This window comes from Heliconius melpomene, chromosome 20, assembly GCF_056956725.1.
Source record: "Heliconius melpomene rosina isolate 202511_hmr_F chromosome 20, ASM5695672v1, whole genome shotgun sequence".
Classification (NCBI taxonomy): Eukaryota; Metazoa; Arthropoda; class Insecta; order Lepidoptera; family Nymphalidae; genus Heliconius; species Heliconius melpomene.
The window spans coordinates 6,743,790-6,768,429 of record NC_140408.1 but is presented as its reverse complement, the minus strand read 5'-3'; the positions used below and the strand labels follow the sequence as shown (position 1 = coordinate 6,768,429).

Here is a 24,640-nt window from a genome sequence, read left to right as displayed (position 1 = left end):
GGACTATTTTATTTTTACTATTTCATTTTACTAGGACTAAGTACTGATATTAACTTCGGCAATATTATTTCTATTTTATATTCCAAACTAACTAATCCCATGCATATTCAATTTCTATACTTAATAAAACTTTGCTCTATATCAAAAGCAATAGACCAAAGAACTAATTGTAAAAATAATTAAGCATAAATTGCTCATATATTATGTTCATACTAAATGTTTTCTATAATGGTCTGTGTGGATTACCAGATAAGGATAATATTTCTGAAGTGTATAATGAATGTGCGTGGGCTCGAACGTGCGTCAATTTACTTTGGGAATTGTCGTCATTGCTCATATAAAAGTGCCTATATTGCCATAGTATGTTATGGGAAAGAACGTGTAGAACAATTATTTTATTGTATTTATTTGTAGATTATATTTAATCAATGAAAAATACAATTAATTTAGTTTTTAATTGAGATAATAAAGAATAGTTTAAACTATTACCCATATTGCGAAGTAGCTATAGGTTTTATGACATTAGTAAATTCAATGAAACTCCAAGCCACAAGCAGCTTTACAACTCCATGCTATTTATTTGGTAGCATCTTAAAAGTGGCCAATCCCGGGTAAGAACTCTTTTATGTTAGATTTCCAAAAAAACTGACACTAAACTCACTGCCTATATTAAAAAATCAACTATCTACCTATTAAATATTTACAGAAAACATTTTAATTTAATTTTACGAGGAGAAAACATGATATCAAACAATTGAAACATATCAAGGCTTCGTTTCAATTACAGGCAGACTGACAAGATCGCGGGGTTAATAAGACCAATCAGCCCTTCAGTTTAGAGCGTTGATTGCATTTTTGACATACGGTCACAGTATAAATCTATTTAAATTTTAAATGAAAAAAAATTATAATAGGTAATATACTTCATGAAATCTTCAAATAGGGGCCAGTCGTAGTGCAGGGACATAACTATAAACGCGATAGGTTGTGCGTTCGATTCTCACTCGAGGAAATGAAATGAAATATTGGATATTTTCACAGTTTGGCGTTATGGAATATTACTCAACACGCAATGCTTCCAGAATTCGGCGAAAAGTGGAGAGTTCAGTGTCTTAACACTTGGATCTCTCTGCCTACTGCCTAAAAAAATCTCCAAATATAATTTTCACACTCGTGTGGCATAAAGGCATGTGGAGACCAGGATATTTTACAGGTCACTGTTTGTTGTCTGCAAGTGCAACAAGGCAGAAGTGACTTCGTGACACGATTTAATTTGTGCAGTGATATTTCATATTATTTTACGCTGTTAAGGCCTTAATTGAAAAGTAAGTAACCTAAATACGTTAGGTAAGTTGTTAAAGTTGTATCCTGATGAAATTTCACGCTGGCACGCGGGTACACGCGAATGCCTCGTGAAAAATTGTCGGAAATTTGAAAACGGGCTGTTTTAACACTAGGTTCCTTCTGCTGACCCTGCAATATGCGGGAAAACAGCATGAAACTGAAAATAAAAAAAAAATAGTAGCTAAGAAAAAATAAATCTAAAATAGATACAAGATAATTATTTAGAGTGAGTTTGAAATATAGGTAGGTATGTATAAAAGTACTCGTAAAGGTAATTTATTAATATTTAATAAATAAAATCTCTAGCAACAAAAAAATAACAGTTCAACTATGCCTTAGTAGACTGTTTTTACAACTTTTTTCTAACATATATCTTTGCTATTTTTCCTAGTAAAATGTTACTGTTAGAGATACAACCTTTTTTCCGAACTGCCTGAAAAACACGATCGACAAGTATACGGCCTATGCATGTGTGCGGTTGTGGTTAACGTATATATATATATATATGTATTATTGAGCTATTAGATTCTTAATTATGTTTTTTACAAGTCTGAAAGCCTTATTATGTTTTTAATAAAAAATCTTATATAAGTATGACACCATAATTACAGATGTATCGGCATTTCCGGTGGCATTATGGCATAGCCGTAATTCTCGATGCTTGGTGTAGATATACTCTAGATATTTATTTAAAAAGGTCCGCACAAACGTTTTTCTGACGACAATATCTTCGATATTTAATTTTTATCACACAATTGTAATTTAAAATAGTAATCTACTAAAATATTCGTTTTTTATTAAAAAAAATACAAAAAAAATATATTTTTTGAATAAGATTAACACAATAGGTATACAACTTACAAGACGGTATAATTTTTATATATTCGGTGAAAAGTGGGGTACGGAGTGTCCTAACACTAGCTTCCCTCCGATAGCAGGAAAGGCTATATACATACAGGAAGCTGAAAAATATTTAATTTCATGTCAATTTATAATTTGCTGATTCGAAAAATTGCGGATTGACTTAAAAAATACAATTTTCCAAGTTTTAGTGACCTAGTATTAATAAAATATACGAACTTAATAAAACACATCAATTATAAACAATAAATAATATTGTCCAATGGATTATCAATCAAGGCCAAGCTAAAATGAGGTCGGACATATTAAGGGATTAACGACTCCTCATAGCCGGCGCCATTTTGTCGCGAAGCCTTCGTCATTATATCTGAAAGAAGTATATATAAAACAAATGAATGAATAAAACTGAGGGACGCCCACGCGTTTCGCATATAATGAAACTAAAGCTCAAAAGCGCGATATACACTTCAGGCCCATTAAGGTATAACCTTTATAAAGAGTAACGTCACTCATAAGCTTCACGCTTCACGCTGTATTCCGTAGCAGGGTAGACAGAGGGAACCTAGGGGTAGGGCTTCCCACTTTCCGCCGAATTCTGGAGGCATTGCGTGTTGATTGGCGGAACTAAACAACGCGCTGACCTTTGACACCAGAGCGAAGAAATGAAAATTATAAATACTTCATATCCTTGAGTAGGAATTGAACCCAGAACCTATCGTAATTACAGTCATATGCTGGTGCCCATGCGCGACTGGCCTCAAGAGATAATAAATTGTGCATTTATATCCGGAAATTAAGTAAACACATAATAAAATGCGAATGTTTATGGACAAAGAGATAATAATCCACAAAAGTGATTTACTGTGAATTTGATAAACATTCTGCAATGTTTATATCTATAATGATGCCTATTTCCATTTAAAACTTATCCAGATTGATTTATGTATTCCTTTATTCTGTTTTAAAGATTTCCTATAAACATTGTGTAATATTTTACATATATTATATATGTCGTGCCATGACGTGACCTGTTTCTTTATTTATTTATTTATTTATTTATTTGGACACACAAAAATGTGGCGTTGATCATCGCCACTCAAAACGTAATACGACGAGAATCCAATGGAAAGTGCGGAATGGAATGCCTAACATTTGTGATAATTTTTTTAAAAATATTTAACATGTTTTCTTCTTCTGGCATGGATGGCATGGTATGGCATTAGTCCCGGCTTTTATTGCCAGGGTCCGCCTTCGGATTTAATCTAATCCACCTTGCACGATTCAACTCCTACATCACAACATCTAGCCATTACTTCCTTGGGCGTCCGGGTCCGGGGAGTTTAACTCCAGAGACAGACATTGGCGAGAGACTGCCTTCCAACATAGTTCCTAGGCCGGCGCGCAATTTGGCCATACCATTTCAGGCGATGATTTTGGAGCTTGGAGCCGGATGATTTTTTTGATATTCATATAAGAGAAAATGTTCACCCCTGGATATTATACGATCAATAAATACAGTTCATTACATTACATCTGTTACATTATCATTAATTGCTCAGTATTTAGTTTAAGGTAAGTGGAAGTTGATTAGGGTTCTTATAGGATTAAGAACGCACACGTTCGAACTATTACAATTCTTAGCATTTTTTCATAGTTTTTTTCTTAAGTTTGACGCTGTATATAGCATGGTATGCAGAGGGAACCGTTAAGACACTCCATTACTCACTTTCTACTGAATTTTCATAAAATGAGAATATTAATAAATAATAATACATTTCCCTGAGTGGGAATCGAACCTGCAGCCACCAGCCTGAAGCCTGCAGCATCGAACCAGCAGTACCAACAAATATGTGGATTTTTCTGGCTGCTCTTGATTGTAATAAAGTCTGCATATCTCAATGCTATTTCATTTGCGGTGTAATGTGTACATGTGAATTCGCGTCCGCATTCCAAAGCCTAGACAATGTGTGATGGGTAATGTTCAAAATATTTAAGGTTACCAAAAGTTTTATTTGGAACCCAAATAAAAATCTCGAAATTAACTTCTGTTCTAAATATGAATTTACAAGTAATTTAAATGTTAATTGTTCTATAATAATAAATGTTGATATATTCATATTACTTTTTTTTTCTGCCTAACACACATTCCCACTATAAAATATAAACACCAATTGACGAAAGCAGTGGTAATGTTAGAATGTAATTGCGGTTTATTTTAACTTGTAATTTATAATTTAGGTCAGGTCTACAGACAGAATACATACTAGTCTATATATTGCAATATGTTATGATAACCTCGATATTTAGATACTTAATCTGCCTGGAATTTTCCATTTTACGTTCAATATTAGGAGTAATTTGCCAGTGATCATTGATACTTCGGTAAACGAGTCGGTGAGATCCTAATTGCATGTCTAGGATGAATAGCGAGAGCCTTGACATCGTGTATTAAGTGTCTACATCAGAAATTACTTAACGCCGCCTTTAAATGTACAATTTCCATGACGATTTTTTATATTCTTAGTACATTGTACGTACCTATAGTTAATTATATTCATCACAAGTATATTTTTTATTACGAAGATAATATCTTCAACGTTATTTGAATACAAAAATAACATGAAAAAAATCGATTATTTATAATCGATTCGTAACTATTTGTTGCTCATAATCCACTATTCGTTTACTTTCATCTTGTTCTTGTGAAAATTGATAAATTTTGCGTAATAACAACGCAAATATCTTGAAGTTTGCGTTGCCAAGACGTACCTGTGCTGGTTCTGTTTATTCTAACTCCTGTCATCGCGCCTGCAAGTCTCTGGCTAATATAGCAACGGCGGCTCACGATTACTCACCATTATTAGGCATTTTGTATGTGAAACACACGCTAAATTGTTATACTCGCTATAACGAAGGCGTTTATGAATGCTACCGACATCGCGACCAGACAATCTGTAAGTCGTTTGCTTAGGTATAACTGATACCAACGGATTTTTAAAATCTTTCATTTATTTATTTAACTTTATATAAACATTGTATATTGCATTTATTATTGATATTTCTTAAGTAAAATTTAAAAAAAACACAAATTGAGATGACGACGTTACCTTGTTCTATAAAATTCTCGTTGCTTTTATATTAATTATAAATTTAAGATATGTCTATATTTATAGTAAATTTTGTTATCTGTGCCAAAATATTCTATATATAGGTAAAGTTTATTTCAATTTTATTTTTTGTCGTCCTCTCTAACCACATCACCACGTAAAACTTACTTATTGTTAAAGCAATAACCGTTTCTTTGTGACTTTCTTAACTGAAACACGTTTTAAATAACATGATTTTAAAATGTTAAGTATCAATAATATATTTATATTGTAACTGTTACAGATTAACATACCAATAATTAAGAGCGTTCATGTAAAATTACAGGTAGCTATTCTATTACACACTTAATAAATTTTATGTCGTTCGATCGAGAAGTGTTGTTCTGTGACCTGGTGATGTATTAGCATAAACGGCCTTTATGAGATGCCGACGGGCCTGGCGCCGTGTCGCGCCGGTCACATTAGATTGAACACGGGAAATTACATACTTCGACTAGATACTTGCGAACAAATAACTATTTACTTTATAATTGTTTACGTGAGAGATACCTAGGTTAATTGTACATTGTTAAGTTAAGTTTAATATTATATTATATAAATATTGAATAATAGGATATTTTATTACTTTAATAGGATTTTTTTGGACGAAAGAATATACTTATGGTCTTTTTCTTTTATGTATTTTTCAGTTTCACTGATAGAAAATTCTTACAAAGACCTCACATTAATTTAGACTTATGCTTTTCAGTAATAATTTAAAATCTCCGTATTCTAGATAGAGTCTTCTGTTATAGAGTGTTCTGATAAATTAATAATATCACAAGTAATGCAAAATATAAAATATCATAATAAATTAAGATTTTATTCGTTAATGTACAACTTTTTGTTGAAAAACTTTAATCACGTTCATTTATTTGAATATCGTACGATGCTTAAAAATTAGACGACTTTTAACGAAGTTGGTATTGTTAGTTCCTAATTACGGTCATGGCCGTCTGTATTGTACATACATACATGTTCTTACAAACTTATACTATTGACATTATATTAAATGACGTAAAATATAAATAACTTTTTATCTCTACGCTCTATCCCGCATATAGCAGGATTGGCAGATGATACTAACCAAATTATTAGGTGACTCTGTTCACCACGTTCCACCTAATTTTCGAGACATTGAGCTATTTGAACTCATTTCTTAGAGTGGGACTCGAATCCACAACCGTCGCGCTTTCAGCCAGACGTCATACTGCCGTGCCTCAGATAAGCCACGAAGGCATCAGATAAAGATAAAACCTTAAAGTATATATTGTTGACGTCTTTACTTAATTTATCTAGTTTTATTTGTTACAGAAGAGAAAAAAATATATAGAAAAATACAAAAGGTAACAAATAGCTATCAGTTTCTGCGCATTGTGCCTGACCGTGTATAATATACTTAACTAAAGCGAGTGGTAGTTATTCCTATTATTATATTATTATTAACAATATATAAAATAACATAAATATCAAATGTTGGTTGCTCTATTCCATATTGCAATGCAATGATTGCCTCATTCTGTTGCTCCGTCTCATAGAAATGGTTTCAAGTTATAATAAATCGTAGCAAAATGAATAACCTAAGTGGCGTACCAAGTACATATTGTCCTAGTTGGCAAAAGTTCAATTTTAACTATATTTTGTTGTAATATAGGATAGAGAGTTATCTTACATACTTATAGGGATATAAAGAAATTTTAGAGATACTGATTATATATACAGGGTGGAAGAGGCAGCGCTTCTTTTACTGAAACTGCATATAGGGTAAAATATTTCAAACCCAGAATTAAAAAAATAATCAAGGTACCTCAACGGTTTGGACGTAGAATTTTTTTTACATTTCACGATTTTTATCCATACCTGTATTTCGTGTCACGCACACATACGTATGCGACGTTGCCGATTTGACAGGTAAGTGTGTGCGTGCCTATGTTATACTTTACAAATGGCGTTTTATTTTAAAACGATAATTTTATTATTTATTTTGTTTGAAAAAAAACTTTTTCATTTTTGAGAATTATTTTTTTTCCGAATTATATTAGGCTTTTATAGAGTAGTTAAAACTGTGGTTTCATTTAAAGTGGCGCTGACAATTCCACCCTGTATAATACAAATATTAGGAAACCATTAAGTTTCACCATTAATTAAATTTAATGACGTACGAGTGGCAAACTAAATGCGAATAAATATTAATAAATTTTTATTTATAGTTATGATATTTTTCCTAGATATCTCGTTTATTTCTTATTAGTATATAGTTCTTTATGCACACACGAATTCACTGCGAAGATTGAGTATGTAAGCCATCTTCGAGCGCAAAATCGGAGGAACGAATAGGAGGTGAAGTGGTCGCCATGACGGAAAACTGTCGGAACCTTTATTTTACTATATTATTATATATCCGCAATAAATGTATAATTATTATTAGAAAAAGTATACGTAGTAGTAAATATGAAGCGATCTTTTAACTGTAATTAATTAATAGAAAAAGAGTCTATAAATTAATTGACAGTGACCGTTAAAGAAAATATGAAAGAAAACATACGGTACGGTGAATTAAAAATGGGAAAATCCTGCTTAAAGAGAAAAATGGCAGAAAAAATAAAGGCTTCTAAGTCGTATTTCACTATGATAACTATAACTTAACTTTTTATATTTTTTTCTGCTTTGTCCGCATTTATGATAATAAATCTACTAGTATAAACTTTAATTCAGGAAAAAAAACAGTCTATTTAAAATTATTCTTTTTAAATTACTTATTACTTAACAAATTTTCTAATTCAATTAAACCAAAATATAATTCTTCTTATGTAAAAGAATTGAATTCACATATGAGTATGAACTTAGAATTTATTAAAGTAAATTGTCTGTTGTTTTTATCAGTCCACGACCTCCACAATGCACATTCTCGAGAGCAATTCTAATAAAGTAGTCTAACATTATCGCGAATGAATTTATTTACGAGTGTCAAAAGTGTATACGATAATGAGACCTAAAAGATATCCCAATAGCTGTGTGGTCTCTGCAAAGGAAAGCGTGTGACGATGGCGACTGGCCCGTGGCGAGTGACGGTGCCGGAGTGCAGGCTGGTTCGAGAGCTAAGATAGTGGTGCTTGGAACAGGTCCGGCGCACGCGCGGGGCAGAGTCGTGCGGCGGCCGGCAGCGGAGACCCATCGGCCACGGCTACCACTCAGTGCACGCGCTGCCTCGCCGCCGCCAGCCTGCGTGGTCCCACCACGATACGATACGTACGTCGATACTGTATTATATCGATACTCATTTAAAAAAATATTTTGTTTAATTAAAAATTGTTGATTTTAATAGAAAGCTCTTTTTGTTGTACGTGCGTCACGAGTTCTTTGTTTATTATTCTCGTATGGGCCATTTTTGTTCAGCTTAACGGGCTTTTCCAAGTGTACTGAAAGTGAAGTGTGTATTTGAATGTCATAACTGAAGTGTCACGCCAAAGTGATCTGTGAGGTAAATATATTATTTGATTTTTTGGACAAAATATTTTTTTTTATTTATGCATTTATTTATTTTTATATGGAAGCATGTCGGTAAATTTATTAGAAAGTTGTAAGTGAGCAACCAACAAGCTCACTTCTCGTACACGTCGGTATTTATGAGTACGTAAGTACCTACTTATTTAACTTGATGTAACTTCGTAGCGATGAAGTAAGTAAATAGCGTACGATTCCACAAACTTCGTACTGGCTTAAAAGGTAAAATCACTCGAACACACATATTATGTACATAACAGTTTATCAAAGCTTCGAGGAAGCGTTGGCCGAATATTTACTAATTGATTCGGCATATTTTATCCTAATGTGCGTATATTATTCATAATTATATTATCTTGGTCCTTGGTGCGAATAGCGTTAGCGATTTGCCAATAAACCTGTCGGTTGCTAAAATTCGATATTATTTTAATAATAAATATAAAAAAATAAGATTTTCAAAAATATTTGTGTTTTTAATGAAAAATATTATTTTTAATAAAATTAATGTTTATAATTAGCCTAAATAAAGAATATAATAATGTTACCATATAAAAACCATATCATACGAAAGTGTCAATGAACATTAACAACCCATACATACATATATTGCAGCTTGCAATAAGTAAGTAAATTACTCAGAATGATTCATGACTGATCCTAGTAAACACTCGTAATGAACGTGGGGCTTATCAACCATTCACAGAAATAAAATATAAAAAGAATGAAAGAAAGAAGAAAGAAAGAAAGAAGAAAGGCGTCGATATCCTTAACTCTGAATAAAGTAAAATAAGCATATCTAAGATTCCACTAAAACTTGTTGTTTGTCATGTCTTAGGAAATATTTATTTTATCCATTATCAAGGCGGACCGATACAATCTCATTGAAATAGTAATAATGTTTACGTCATGTAAAATTAGTTTATTTTTGTATGTGTGAGGTAATAACACTTTTCATATATTATTTGTACTTTTAATTTTTATTGCTAATCAATCATCATAAGATGTCCGAAGGAAAACCGACGTATAAAGTATTGTTGGGGACATGAATTGAATGTACTATTTGTTCTAAATTAATTGAAAATTATAAATTCTTTATATATATTTAAATTTTTAACTAAAAAAAATTAAACTGACATGTAGAATATCCTAGGACGCGAAAAATTTCGTAAATCGCTCTTGATGTCTTGAAAAACTTATGTATATAAACGTATACTTAATTTTTCTTAATAAGAATATATTAAATACATATACACTAAAGAAAAAAATTTACAAAACTTAATGTAATATGTTTATTTATTGTTATAATTGCATAGAATACAGTTAAATTTTGTCGTAAATAATTCTCAATATTACATGACTCACTCAAATGTGTTATCAGTGTTTTGACTCGCCTAATATTGTGAAATACCGATTTTTGCTTTTTGTGGAACTTTTTTGATATTTTAAAATTAATTTCAACATAATCAATAACTGGTTAGGTGCGATTCGGACTAAAAACGGCAAAAAATCACGTTTATTGTATTGGAGCCCCCTAATATATTTATTAAACGGTTAAATATAAATAAACTTACGATAACAAAATATTTATTTTGAATTAAACTAATTTTTCAAAGGAATAAAATTACACATTTTATTAAATAAAATACAAAAAAAATCCTGAATACTTCTGAAATTAACGTTTTACTTTATCTTCTAGTGCATTGTGTAAAATACTTGTTTTAACACTTACTTTACATTATCTTACAGCTGTCTCATATTATAAGCTTTTTATTGTATTACCTAATACATATGATACCAGTCGTGGCGCGAGGGGCATAAGCCAAGATTAGTTGTGGATTCGATTCCCATTCGAGGAAATTAAATATTTAATATTTTCAATTCTATGCTCTGGTGGCCACGCAAAAGCTCAGTGTTGAGTTCCACCACTCAACAAGCAATTCTTCCAAATTCGGTAGAAAGTGGGCAGCGGAGTGTCTCAGCACTTTAGGCCTCCTCAGCCTACCCAGCTACATGTGGGATACAGCTTAAAGGTGAGACAACCAACCTATTAAGTAAACTACGAACTCTACTTTTTACTTTGCATCAATTTTATGAGAAAATATAAACAATACAAAGATATTGAATTGAATTAGTACTTACATTCTTCCTCCTGGCATTAATCCCGGCTATTGCCAGGGTCTGCCTGGTGAATTAGTACCTACATTGATGGGTGGATTCATCGTTTTCAGCGAAAGATGATGAGTCAGACCAGTTATCCAAACAGAGCCCTTACTCATTCATATAAAATATTCGTAATACACCTATCGTATCTCTACGTCTGAACTATATTTAGAATTACTTCAAGATCCAACACTTTAGTCAGTAAAATAGCTACAGAAACAACGTTTTAATTTCAATTCTGACTTGACTCTAGCTGATTTAAGTATAATGATTCACTCAGACATATAATTTCATCACAATACAATAGTATGTCTTGTTTTCATCATAATGTTACAAATAAAATAAGAAATGTTTTAAGTTTCAACTTAAGGTTTTAAGCAACCATATAATGTGTATTTTTAAATATTGAAGATTTCATCTCAAATCATCTCTTTCAAACTTGTATAGCAAAAGTAGCATTCCTAAAATATATCTATTTAACAATATGTATATTATAATTGACAATAAATATAACCTATTATTATTGACAGCTATTCCCTTCTATAGCAGAGTAGGAAGAGAGAACCAAGACTCTCCGGTTTCCGCTTTTCGATTGAATTCGGCACATTCTGCATTGAGTGGCGTAACTCAGTAATACGCTTTTTCTTGCTGGATATCAAAAAAGGTAAGGTTCCCTGAGTGGGAATCAAATTCATAACCATGGCTCTTATGAAGACATTGTCCACATTGCGCCAAAATGGTAGCCCATGTAATACAGTGCAGCCGTAACTTTAAAGTATACACTTAAACTGAAAAAGCTGCACTTCGTATACTCCAATTATTCCTTTCTATTTATTTATTTCATTATATATCTTTATCAAAGAAAAAAGTAATAAATCTATGAGAAAATAACCAAATATCGTTATTCCAAATTCATGCAAAATGCTTATTTTCTTTGTCAATATCTTAAACATGAATAGTGTTGTATGGGTAATAATTAAGTACGTTTGACATCTAACAGATAATATATTTCTAAGTAACAACAAATTTAATAAAATAACATTCTATAAAGAAGTGTTTATTAAATTATAATATATACGAGTATACTTGGATCTCAAGTCCCAGGCATTGATTACTCTGTGCTCCTCAAGTCCTCACCCAACGATGGGAACTCTTTCATAATTCTCATTTTACCTAAAATAATAACATACAGATAGAGAATAGACTTAGCAATAGCTAAAATGACTTATCTGTTCAGTCGTCATTAATATATGTATAAATGACGTACATACGACTATCTTCTTATCTCTAAAGGCAATTATTTGAAGAATTTGAATTGTATTGTATACTTATTTAAGGGCACGCTTGTTTTCTTAGTGTATCTGATATCTCGATTGGCTTTTATCTATACATTCCAATATTATTACGCATTTATAGTCTAGTAGACTAAGAAATGAGTAATAAGAATTTAGATAAATAATCTAAAAAAACTGAACAATTGAAAAATTGTATAGTGGCTGTATTATAAATTAGAGCAGTATTTGACAATATGAGATGGTGACCTACTTTTATGCTTTATATTAACAAGATGACGACATATTGATCATTGGCCGTAGATTTGTTTTTTGTAATAATTTATTTTAATATATTTTTTTGTAAAACTACTTTACATCTAGTGAGGAACGGAGTATCTTGGTGCTATGTCCCTCTCCCATCACAACTATACATATTATATGAGATATAGCGGAAAATTGAACTGAAAAAAATAATTCAATCTTTTTAAATTATACTAGCCTTATAAGAATAGTGTTTTTTAAATCATAAATACAAAATCTAGAATGTAAGTTCTAATAATATAATAATATTTTCCTTTATTGAGTCCCTAGTTGTAAATATAAAAAATATTAAATAAAAGAATATACAATATACGTTATTACACATAAAAATAAATAACAATTGAGGTTGACATAAAAAAATAATTTCAAATAATTCGTGTTATTTGACTAATTTCGACAAATCTAATTAGCTCATATTCTAATTAGTAGAGTCTTATCTAAGTTATATTTATCGTTTTCTGTCACTCGCAGCGGAATATTTATACGACAATGTACTGTTATTATTTTAAACACGGTCCAATATCATTTTATTGTTATCATCTGTTGCCGCTGCCTTAGTGCTGAGAAATATAAGAGCACACGAAAATATCACTTTAATTTAATTATTTTAACTTAAAGTAGCTAAAAATCTATTGTATTATAGCTCCCACCTCGTAGACTATTATGACAGAAAATAAAAATAATAATAATTTTTGTATGTTAAAATGTATATTATTTATTAGAATTATTATTTAAGATAATTATTATTTCTTTGTTTTCATAGGAAGATTGTTAGCTAACTAGCCCGATGCTCTTGATTGAATTCCAAAATTTTGGTCTAATATACAAAATAGCAAGCAAGAAGGAAATTGTTAAATGACATGACTGTAAAATAATCGTGCTTGGAAAAAAATACTCTAATTGTTGCTGGTGTAGTAGGTCTAGTTGCCTATTTTATAGTCATAATGAAGTATTCAAAACCGAAATCTTTTAAAATTCTTTCTAAATGTATATTATCTGTATAAAATATTTAGTTTTTTCCTAACTTTATGTGTAGTACCTACTGTAGAATGAAAACGTGTTTTTAGGGTTCCTTACCCTTTAAGGAAAAAAGGAAGCCTTATAAGATCGTTTTGTTATGATGATGAAAATTTTTTTTGGAGAAATCACAGTCACATGAGAACAATAACAGATTTTTTCTGCTTTGCAACTCTGCTCTCAATGTATGTATCTGTTGCAAGTTAATTTTAAAAAACATAAATTTAATTAATGTGAGCAATAAAAAAACATATAATAATTTAATAATATAATATATAATTTATCTACAATCTGTATAATTAAAATATAAATTGTTCGCCGAGTATATTTCCTGAAAGATTTGAGGTTATTTAACATGCAAGCCAGTTATTCATATCGAACTCAACACTTCCGAGAATAATGATTCGAACATTATGTATTGCTGAGACGTAAATCCATTCATTTCATTTAATTATATTGTGAATGAATACTTACTCTACGACCCTCTTATCAGGGAACGCTACTTTAATCATTAATGGGTAAAATATAAAAACACACTGTTGCTACTTTGCATGGATTGCAAAGTTTATTTTTTATTTTTGTAATATATATATAGAAAATATTTATATTGGTTGATGTTTTTATTGAATCAAATTGTAGCAAAATTACATATTTATACAAAAATTAAGTACAAATTCTAAATCTCTGTAGATTAGTCGTTAAGCTTAATTAAGTTAAGCTAAATTACCAATACTACTGTCTGTACTATGAAACTCGGTCAATTTAGACAACCTCTGTTTGTCTAAACTAACATTCAATTAAAAAAATATTTTATGAAAAATATATTACAATATCTTGACAATATTTCAATTTATAAAGGTTCATTGTATTTATAAAGTTTTTTTTAACATAAATTTATAGTTCATTGTTCGAATATGTGACGATTGTTCTTGACTACTTATTGTAATGTCCCATAATGAGGAAAACATAAAAAAAATATTATATACGAGTGCACAGTATTGCCAGATGAAAAAAACTGTTGATTTTGAGTTGTTGGCGACAATCAGGCTGCGTGGGCACTATCGGCTCGGCGAGGTCGCGCCGCTCACCCTGCTATCGTGACCACGCTTCGTGCGCCTCATTAAATCTATTAATAATTCATCTTATTTTAATTGCTATAAATAAAAAAAAAATGAAATAAAAAAATTGCAAACAAAGTAAATTATATCATTGTTAAAACATAATTTACAAATCTAACAAAGGCCTTGCAGTGATAATGTGGGTAACATTGTTTATATAATTATTGTTAAATTACATTATAAATATTGAATTAATTAGATTAAACTAGGACTATCTCGGGTTATGAAATTGTACACATATTTCCTGTAAATACATGATTTGCTATCGCTGTGTAAAACAGTTTTCCGCACTTCGTATTATATATACATATAATGCTTTTTGCAGTATAAATATATATATATATATATATATATATATGTGTACATATATGTTGTTTCCAAGTCCTTCGTCCTAATTAAGAGATGTCATTGTAAAATAACGCCGGGACAATGAACTATGACTGACTTTTGTGTATAATATTTATTTATCAATTTTGTTTGTTGCAATTTATACCTATTTTTTTTATTTGTTAGAAGACGGAGACAGAGGGAACCTAGTGTTAAGATACTTTGTTCCCCATTTTGCCCCAATGCGTGTCGACTGGCGAAACTCGACGCCAAGCTTTTTCCCTTAGTGCCAGAGGGAAGAAATGAAAATATTAAGAAATAATAATTCATTCCCTTGAGTGGGAATCGAAGCCACAACCATCACGTTAGAGTAGCGAATTTGTTAAAATTATTACTAATATACTATTTATTAATTTATTAATATTATTATTTATTACTTCATGAATGTAGTCAAACTTTTTATTCCTGAGCTTACATTGCATGAACCAAAAAGATGAAATCATTCTTACTTATATAAACGTGTAACCGCATGTTGTGTGTTAATGTCTGTGGAATGCATTTTTTCTTTTTATAGAGTTCATTAAGACGTATTGTGTTACTTGCGCTTAATAATATATATGGTAGGTACAAAACAAGTTAATTTTATTAAGAAAAAATAATAAATAAATCAGTGAATTGTACTATCTAAACTATAATTCTTCAGAACTAAGTAAACAAAAGTTTTTTCGTCTATTATAAACGAATTATGTTTAATATTTCCTGTTTCCATTGAGGATTTTCCGTAAGAGATAGCAGATCGATTATTATTAATAAATATAATAGATTATTCATAATAAAAGATAAGAAACCCTACATATAAATAAACATGTGTAAAAATGTAATGTAGAAATAATAATTATTCTAACATGTTTCTAGTAAACTCACTTTACAGTATCTACTAATAGTTCTAACTTGAAGAATTATTTGGTAGTTAATAAAAAATATATAATGTTACCTAACATTTAGAACCAGTCTTAAAACGTATACTGGAAGTTAGCATTTACCTTATTCCTAAATGTAAATGAGTGGGCATTGCACAATTATAGGCAATTCTACAAAGGTTAGATGTTCGTCATATTTATTTAAATTTCTATTCATTTATTACGAGTATATCTAATCTAATGAGGTCAGACGTGGCGCAGAGGCTCAAGTGCGTCACAAATGCGATTGGTTGTGAGTTCGATTTCTACTTCTTTATGAAATGAAATACCTATTTAAATTTATATTTAAATTTCTTCGCTCTTGTATCGAGACAAAGCGCGGCGTTTAGTTCCGCCACTCAACACGCAATACCTCCAGAATTCGAAAATGGGGGATATTTATAAGTTATTATATATATGTGTCACTAAGCATATAAATAACACTTTGAGACTTATAAAAGAAAATTCAGTATTTTCTATTTGCATAGGAATTTCCTGAAATCTTTTCTCAGTGCTTCTCTACAATTCATAATCCACTGACATGCAAAATTTCAGTTTTTAAATCTTTTTAAATGTTAACCTTTTTTTTTATTAGAAATCGCATTTAATTTTTTACTTATATTATTAAGACATTCTAAATTCTATAATTTAGTTAGTACGTTAACGAATACAGAAACACGCTAGATCCTCCGATTTTATTTCCAATGCGCAACTGTTCATTGAATGACAATTCTTGTTGTAAGGTCACGGAGTCAAGATCAACTTGTGCGGGATAAATTATTATATATAGCACGTATATCACGCAAACGGTATTTTTAACAAAGAGAAGCGGAAATGACGAATACACTTACTTTACTAGTTTTAACAATGTCTTTGTAATAGGTATAAAAACAAATATTTTTAATCTATTTTGGATTTATTATAAAAAAAAATATTTGCATAAATCGTCATCAATTACACTACTTAATATACACCAGTGCAAGGCGAGCATTCAGTTTCGTCACTGTATGAAATGCCAGAATTCGGTAGAAAATGGGGTGAGGAGTGTCTAACACTGGGTTCCCTCTGCCTTCTCTGCTGTGTGCGGGACACAGCGTAAAGCTAGAAAAAACTAATTACACGAAGCAATATAATTTTTAGCTCTAGGTATATATATTTTTATGCTAAGTTTTTTTGTCTTTTTAAATTGATCACGTACATAAGTACGAATTTGATATTAGGTAGCGTCTAAATGAAATCAAAGGAGCCTAAATACTGCAAAGATAAGGTTAAACTTTAAATAATACGTTTAATTATAATTAATAATTACGATGCCCCAAATTTAATATAATTTATATTAATATTTTTCGTCTATTTCAATTTTATAATTTTAAATGTTAAACAATTTAACGACGTTACATTTGCAGGTACATACGTTTCTTATGTTTATGAAGATTGGAGTCCTAATGGACATGTTATGTTCGGGGATGTTAATTTGATTAGCTGGTGCCAACCGCCTTCAATCAACGGTACTCATTGTTTAACACCCTTTAATTTTTGCTTTTATCTAGGTTTATTAAAAGCTAACGTAAGGTGTGAATTTTGTAAGGTTTTGTTTACGGAATTATGCCAATTTAATATTTTACGTATACAAGTGTGCTTAACTGTTTGTATAATTTTCTTTTACGTTGTAGCAAAGTGTGCAGAAAAGCCTATTCTTAAGACACTACACTCTCCATTTTCGGCCGAGCATATTAAATATTTCATTTCTTCAACTGGGATTCGAAACTACAACCTGTCGCGCTTACCGTCAGACGGCCTGCGCCACGACTGGTCTAAACTGGTTTATATTAATAATATTGTGAAATATAATATTAATAGAATAATAATAAAATTAATTTCATATAAAAATAAGTAAAACATAATTAATGTTTAGCAGAAACAATTTACAAGAACATTACTTAGATCCAAATATAGCAGAGCTAACAAAAGGCAATTACAATTTTCCTTCAATATTTGTTTAAGATAATTCGTTAAACAGTGGCGTAGGTTAATCGTTGTGTTAACGAGGTACTGATATCTACATAAGCAAGATTTATTTAGCTATCATTTGACTACCGATGGTAACATTGTTTTTAAATTATTCTTAAAATTTATGGTAATTAAAGCTATCTAAACATATTTATAAAAAAAACACAGAAACCTGACTGCGTAAATTAAAAGAAAAGCACAGACACAGACAGCGGCACAAGAGTGTGACTGTAACGCGACGGTTGTGGGTTCTATCCCCACTCGAGGAAGTGAAATATTTATTTACGTTTATATTTCCATTTTTTCGCTCTGGTGTTGAGGCAAAGCGCGGCGTTGAGTTCTGGCCCTCAACAGCAATGCCTCCAGAATTCGGCAGAAAGTGGGAAACGGAGTGTCTTAACCGTAGGTTACCTCTGCCTACCCTCCTGTGTGCGGGATAGAGCGTGAAGCAAAAAAAAAATACTAAAAATGGTTGTAAAAATAAGTTAACTTTTCACTTTAAAAAAATACAACAATAAAATCAAACAATCATTATACCCGATTTGATATAATCCGGCGGTGTTTTTTTTTAATTTGCACAATATGGCATCTAGTGGTCTCTGTGGTATATTCTGAATTTCATTACTTTACTTAGATAGCAAGGCTAAGATGAAACGATTGACGTAAGAATCATCAAAATCGGTTGTAGAGACCAAACACATGAAACGTTTAGTGTCTACAAAACCATATAGAAACAAATATACATAAATACATATACAGATAAACACATTACCCTCTTTTCCGTCGGGCAGTCAAGTAAAAATTGTTATACATAAATCTTGTATACCTACTAAAGAATAAACAATATATTTTTATTTTTGATTAGCGTAAGCTTTTATAATAATTGAATCTATATATTCGTTTTGTAATACCTTATAACATAAAAAGACTATAAAATGTTGTAATAAGCTTATTATATTACGATCTTTACAGTAATACTAATGCATAGATACTTCTCACTAAGATTAAGCATTAGCAAATATAACTAGCATTATTTATACAGTAATTTTAAATATATATTTTTTATACTTTTTAAGTACTTATATAATAGATATTGGGAACACGTTTAATAATTGCCATTAATTTGTTAAAGTCACTCATAATTGAAATCACAATTCAGTTATATAAAAAAAAAACAACAGCAACACGGAACTACACCCTGAAACGATCGCCCTTGCAGATCGTCGAACTTGCCAAGAAAAAACCCGATCTCGTTTCGCCGCTAGTGTACAGTTAGTTTTACCATTAAGTAATCGGAGACGAGAGCATCGAGATAATGTGTACGCGTGAAATATATACGAGAGTTTTTATTGCGACTGGTATGCGCGTGTCGCTATGAACGCTTCGACAAGTGGTTTGCCTTACGGCGACCTTGCGTCCGCTGGCTGGCTGGCTCCTCTCCTCTCGACCCCCTGGCCCCTGTGCTTCTGTGAAAGCGGGTGATGATTGATGCTGAACATGACGGCCAGCTTGGAGAGCCCTATACAAAAATGCAACTTTCTAAAGTATCTTTCAACCCGGGATTCATATGGTGACGACGAGCTATAAAATTTTTAACAGTTATCCCATATCGCTATCGCTAGCTCGGCAGGTTTGTGCTTGAATAAATTGTTTACAATTATTAATGCAATAAATGCCTCTCAGCCACCTGCAATTGGTAGAGTTCTCACATATTTTAAAATTTTTGTATAGATATTATCCACAGTTTTCAACTTTAATAATTTGAATTTGGTAGCTTAAATATCTTGAACAGTACTCCAGATTTAAATAAAACAATTTTATATGCCTATAAAAAATATTATATTTGTAAATAGCCGTATATGTATATAGCTTGGTACTTAAAAAATATTTATTATTGTCATTAATATCAACTTTCATATACTTATTTATGGCAGCCTTACAACAAATTTTATAAACAAATAACCAACTCTAAGTTTAAGATCGAGGTCAAGCATATTAAATAGTTGTCGTAAAATACTTATAAAAACGAATTAAAAAAAATTAACTGAATCATAAAAATACTGCTTGAAATATTACCTTTTGTTAAGATCGGATATTTTTATATACAAAAAGTTTTATATACGAATATATATACTGCAACTGTATGGATTACGACAATAATAGTTTTGATAAATCTAATTGGTAAATAGCTTAACTTTTGTCAGTTTGATTTTACATTTTCTTTTTAATTTTTAAATAAATATGATTTAAAATATTAAGGAAAGGAAAAAGGGAACCCTTATAAGATCACTTTGTTTTCCGTATGTCTGTCAGTCTATTTATCTGTCTGTCTGACAAGAGCCTTTATCTCAAGAACGCTTGGAGATATCGAGTTGAAATTCCCATAATTTCCTGAAAAAAGCGTATTTCTATATTTAAAAATCTAAAGAAAGGCAAAATTTTATATAAAAGCCGCTAGTTCAAGTGGGGTATCAGACGAAAGGACTCTGATAAATTTAAGCTTGAATTTCAGAAAAAGCTCGACACCTCCAATTTTTGTACGGAATCCTCGGTGGGCGGGCCCCACTCGCGCTTGTTCTTTTGATTTTTACCTGCTACAGAATTGAAGTTAGCAGTGAAGTCTTGTTAATGATGGACTCACGAATATATTTAACCTATTTTACTAGATCTATTTCAAATTAAGCTCTCAATGGCGATAATTATGTTTATCATGCTAATATGAATGTGAAAGTATATTCGAAATTTAAAAAAAATCGCCAATGACGTAGAGTGCTAGACGGACATAACGATGCGTACATGCACTTTTGTTTCTGGGAGTGACACGGGTTAATTAATGGTACTTAAAGTTTTGTGTAAATATACTATCAAATTAATGAATTAATAGCACTTAGAAACCATTGTTATATTCTAATAGTTATATATTAATATTTTATTTTCAATGGATATTCTTAAAAAATCAAAATAATAATTATGTTATAATGGGGGAGTATCTCGACATTAGGGGCCCTCTGTTTATTGCCTGTAAACCTGATTTTTTTTTTAATGTTATACAAACTATGATAAAATAAAATGAAATCCATACCTATATTATAAATTAGAAAGTAACTCTGTCTGTCTGTCTGTCTTTTAAGCAATCAGGGCCAAACTGCTAATTTAATTGTGATAAAATACTCATATAGAGATACTTGAGGGTTTCGGGATGAACATAGGATACTTTTTTTTCTCATATTTGTAATTTTTTCGATATTTATCGATATATTAAAATACTTATTAATTTGACATGCAATTTATTCCGCCATGTTAATAACAACCACCGTTGCTAAGCAACGATTTGGAAAGTTTGTTGTTAGAAAACGTCACCCAAAATGAGCTTGCTTAACGCATCTCTCTATTGAAAATTGAAAATAATTTCATAAATATATTTAATAAATATTCGTATAGTCCAAGCGGGCGTAGTCGCATTCGGGTCCCCTAGTACTTAATACAATAAAAAAGGCTAATACATAACGTGTGAAACTTTAACAAATTATTTTATTTTATAAACTTAAAAAACTTTAAGAGAACTTTTGCTTGTGCCTACGTATTTTTGTAATTTTTATCGACAGAAACCGTTTTGTAAATCGAATACAATCGAATTTTAAATTAAAAGCAAAATAAAAAATAAAACAAACTCCAGGTGAAACTGAGGTTAAAAGTTTTAAAGAATAATTTAAAACGAAAATATTAAATTTAATAAAACTTACGATTTACCCAAGTTTTTTTTATTTTAATATTTTATACTAAAATATATGAGTTAGGTAAAACTGATACAATGCATTATATATGATATAAATATATAATTATGTATCTATATAAAAGCAATAAAAAGACTTAGATTACACATATCATAAATACCTATATATTACTGAAGCAAAATAATTTTCGTCGAGTAATTAATTTTATCAATTGCTTTGCTGAATACGTTCTCGGAAGTTTAGGTCGGTGGGCGCTAAGTTCCCATGGTCAAACAAAGCGAATTATTCTAAATGCTTACAACTGCCTTCCCAGAGACCAGCACGGTGGTCTTTTGTTAGTTTGTTTTTAGTATTTTTCTTATAATCGTGTGAGATTGTCTTGTATTTTGAGGATATCTTATAATGACAGTTAGTATATTCAATTAATTTTTATTTATATTTTAAAATATAAAAGTTTTTGTTTGTTTAATTCTAATGAAATCAGATAGATAATAAAAATATAATTTTGTGTCCCGAGTTTTCATGATGATTCTAAAAATTTTCACTATCTAAATTAGCGATTTTTTTTAATTTTGTTTCATTTTACATTATAACTTCTGAAGTGAAACAATAATAAATAATTTTAATCATTTAAATTTTATTAATATCAATAAAATGTATATCCATATATATACCAAAGTTAAAATTTAGGTAGAATCACGATGATGAGACATTTTACCTTTCAAGAATATGTATTATATAATGTAAATTTATATATTCGATCATAACAACATATTAATAACTTAATAGGGTTGCAATAAATTTATTGAAGTAAAGCCTATTTTTATTAATTTAAATTTTTTATAAAAAACATAAGTAAGAATAATTATTTTTGCAAACTATCAATAAACTTTTGGACATTGTACTATACTAATCTTAAAATACGTTAATCGCTCGTATATTACCAGTAATAAATACCAGAAAACGTATTAAATCTATTTAATCTTTCCTAATTCTAAATCAGATGTTATGGTTTGGTGAACCGTGAATGTGTGATTAGACAAAAAGACAAGAAATTTGTGTAAAACCCACTTTTTTAATAATATCTAATCTATAAAATCGAAAGGTCACTCACTCATCACGAAATCTCAGGAACTACATGTGCTAGGAATCTCAAATTTTGCATAGGAGTTATTTATAGGACGTAGGTGCTCCCTAAGACGGGAATTTGCAATATTTGACTTCTAAGGGGTTGTTTTTGGGGTTGAAAGTTTGTATGAAACTTCGTTACTACAAATGCTAGGAGTCTCAAATTTTGCATGGACGTCACTTATAGGACGTAGGTACTCATGGAGACAGAAATTAATAATAACGTAGTTCACGCAGGCGAAGCCGTGGGCGGGCCGCTAGTACTATATAAATAAATATATTATCTGTAGACAATTAAATAAATGTTGAAGTCAGTAGCCCTCGGGACATTCCTGATCGTCGTAGAGGTAACCAATAATAAACTCAGCAAATTATTTTTCTCTCTTTTTATATCACTAACAGTTTTTATGAAAGATATTGTATAGCGTTTTTAATGACAATTAACTGATTGACATGTGAGATAAAAAAAAATACAATACTTGATGCCGGATGTGGCTACCGTTTTTAATATACGATGCAACTTATGTTTTATTTTAATAAAAAAAAATGATTGGAGGTTGTTAGAGCATTAAGAATGTTACAATTTTTTCTACAAGAAAACAAGATTGCGATATTTCATTTTTATTCAATATTTTCGTTATAGCAAAATAAAATATTTTAATTACATTTTTAAATTTTGTATTAAAACAAATATACGAATAAAGTGCCGTAAATAAAAGAAATAACCCTATTTTATTCAGTATAGGTAGTAGGAACATAATAAATTGATATATCTATACAAAATTAACATTTTTACTAAAGTTTCTTATCATGTGCATAGCAAAAACGTAATAAATTCATTACATTCAACGTAATGAGGTCAGTCGTGGCGTAGGAGCGTAAAGTGTAACTATTAACGCGACAGTTTGTGGGTTCGATTCCCAGTTAAGGAAATTAAATATTTATTATTTCTATTTTCCTCGCCCTGGTTTCGAAGTAAAAGCGCGGCGTTGTGTTCCGCTACTCAACAAGCCTCTAGAAGTCGGTGGAAAATGGAAAACGGAGTGTTTTAGCACTATGTTCCCTCTGCATATCCTGCTGTGTATATAATATTTACCTCCATTACTTCATAATAGGAATTACTATAGCTTTAGGAGGATTTGAAACCGGAACAAATACACATATCAATGTCTTAGAAACTGGCAGTGTTGGAACGGTAACAATGTGTCGAATAGCTTTTGTAATATTCAAATTTAATTGCATTATATTAATGTCCATCAAGGCAAATGCAGAAGATCATTTAAATTTTCAAGTCTTAATAACTTGTTATTCGCGTTTTTTATTCCACACGGATACATTTTAGACCATGCTTAGTTTTTGGCTTAGTAAGTGGTTTTTAGTAAATCTCATTGAACCTTAAATTGTTTATATATAGAAATTTGCTATCAGTAATAATAATATTTAATCAGAAATTCTGTAGATATGATTGCATATTTAAGGTCAATGTTCGCTAGATATATATGTAAAAAAACCCCCCGAGAATGTTGCTTGGCAATGGAATTTATTACTAAAAGCGTATTCGTGGTAGTTTTTTTTTCCTTCACGCTCATATCCTGCACAAAGTAGGGTAGGCAGAGGGAATTTGGTACATAAAACACTTCCGTTCCCCCCTTTCTTTCTTTCAAATTTTATAGGCGTTGCGTCTGGAGCAGCAGTGCCCTTTTACTAGAGCTGGAAAATGGAAATATTATTGTTTTT

General features: G+C 30.6%; 1 protein-coding gene across 2 annotated transcripts in view; it reads left to right on the top strand.

Annotated features, from left to right (window-relative positions):
• The first annotated feature begins 8,455 nt into the window (after nt 1-8,455).
• The window catches only part of cv-2 (crosveinless 2-secreting protein), a 43,065-nt gene continuing 26,880 nt past the window's right edge, over nt 8,456-24,640 (top strand). Inside the window, exon 1 of one of the 2 annotated variants that reach the window (XM_085205199.1) lies at nt 8,456-8,600. The gene's annotated coding sequence lies outside the window, so the exon portion shown is untranslated. Of the gene's footprint in view, nt 8,833-24,640 lie in introns of both variants that reach the window. The other variant, XM_085205198.1, reaches the window with a different exon arrangement.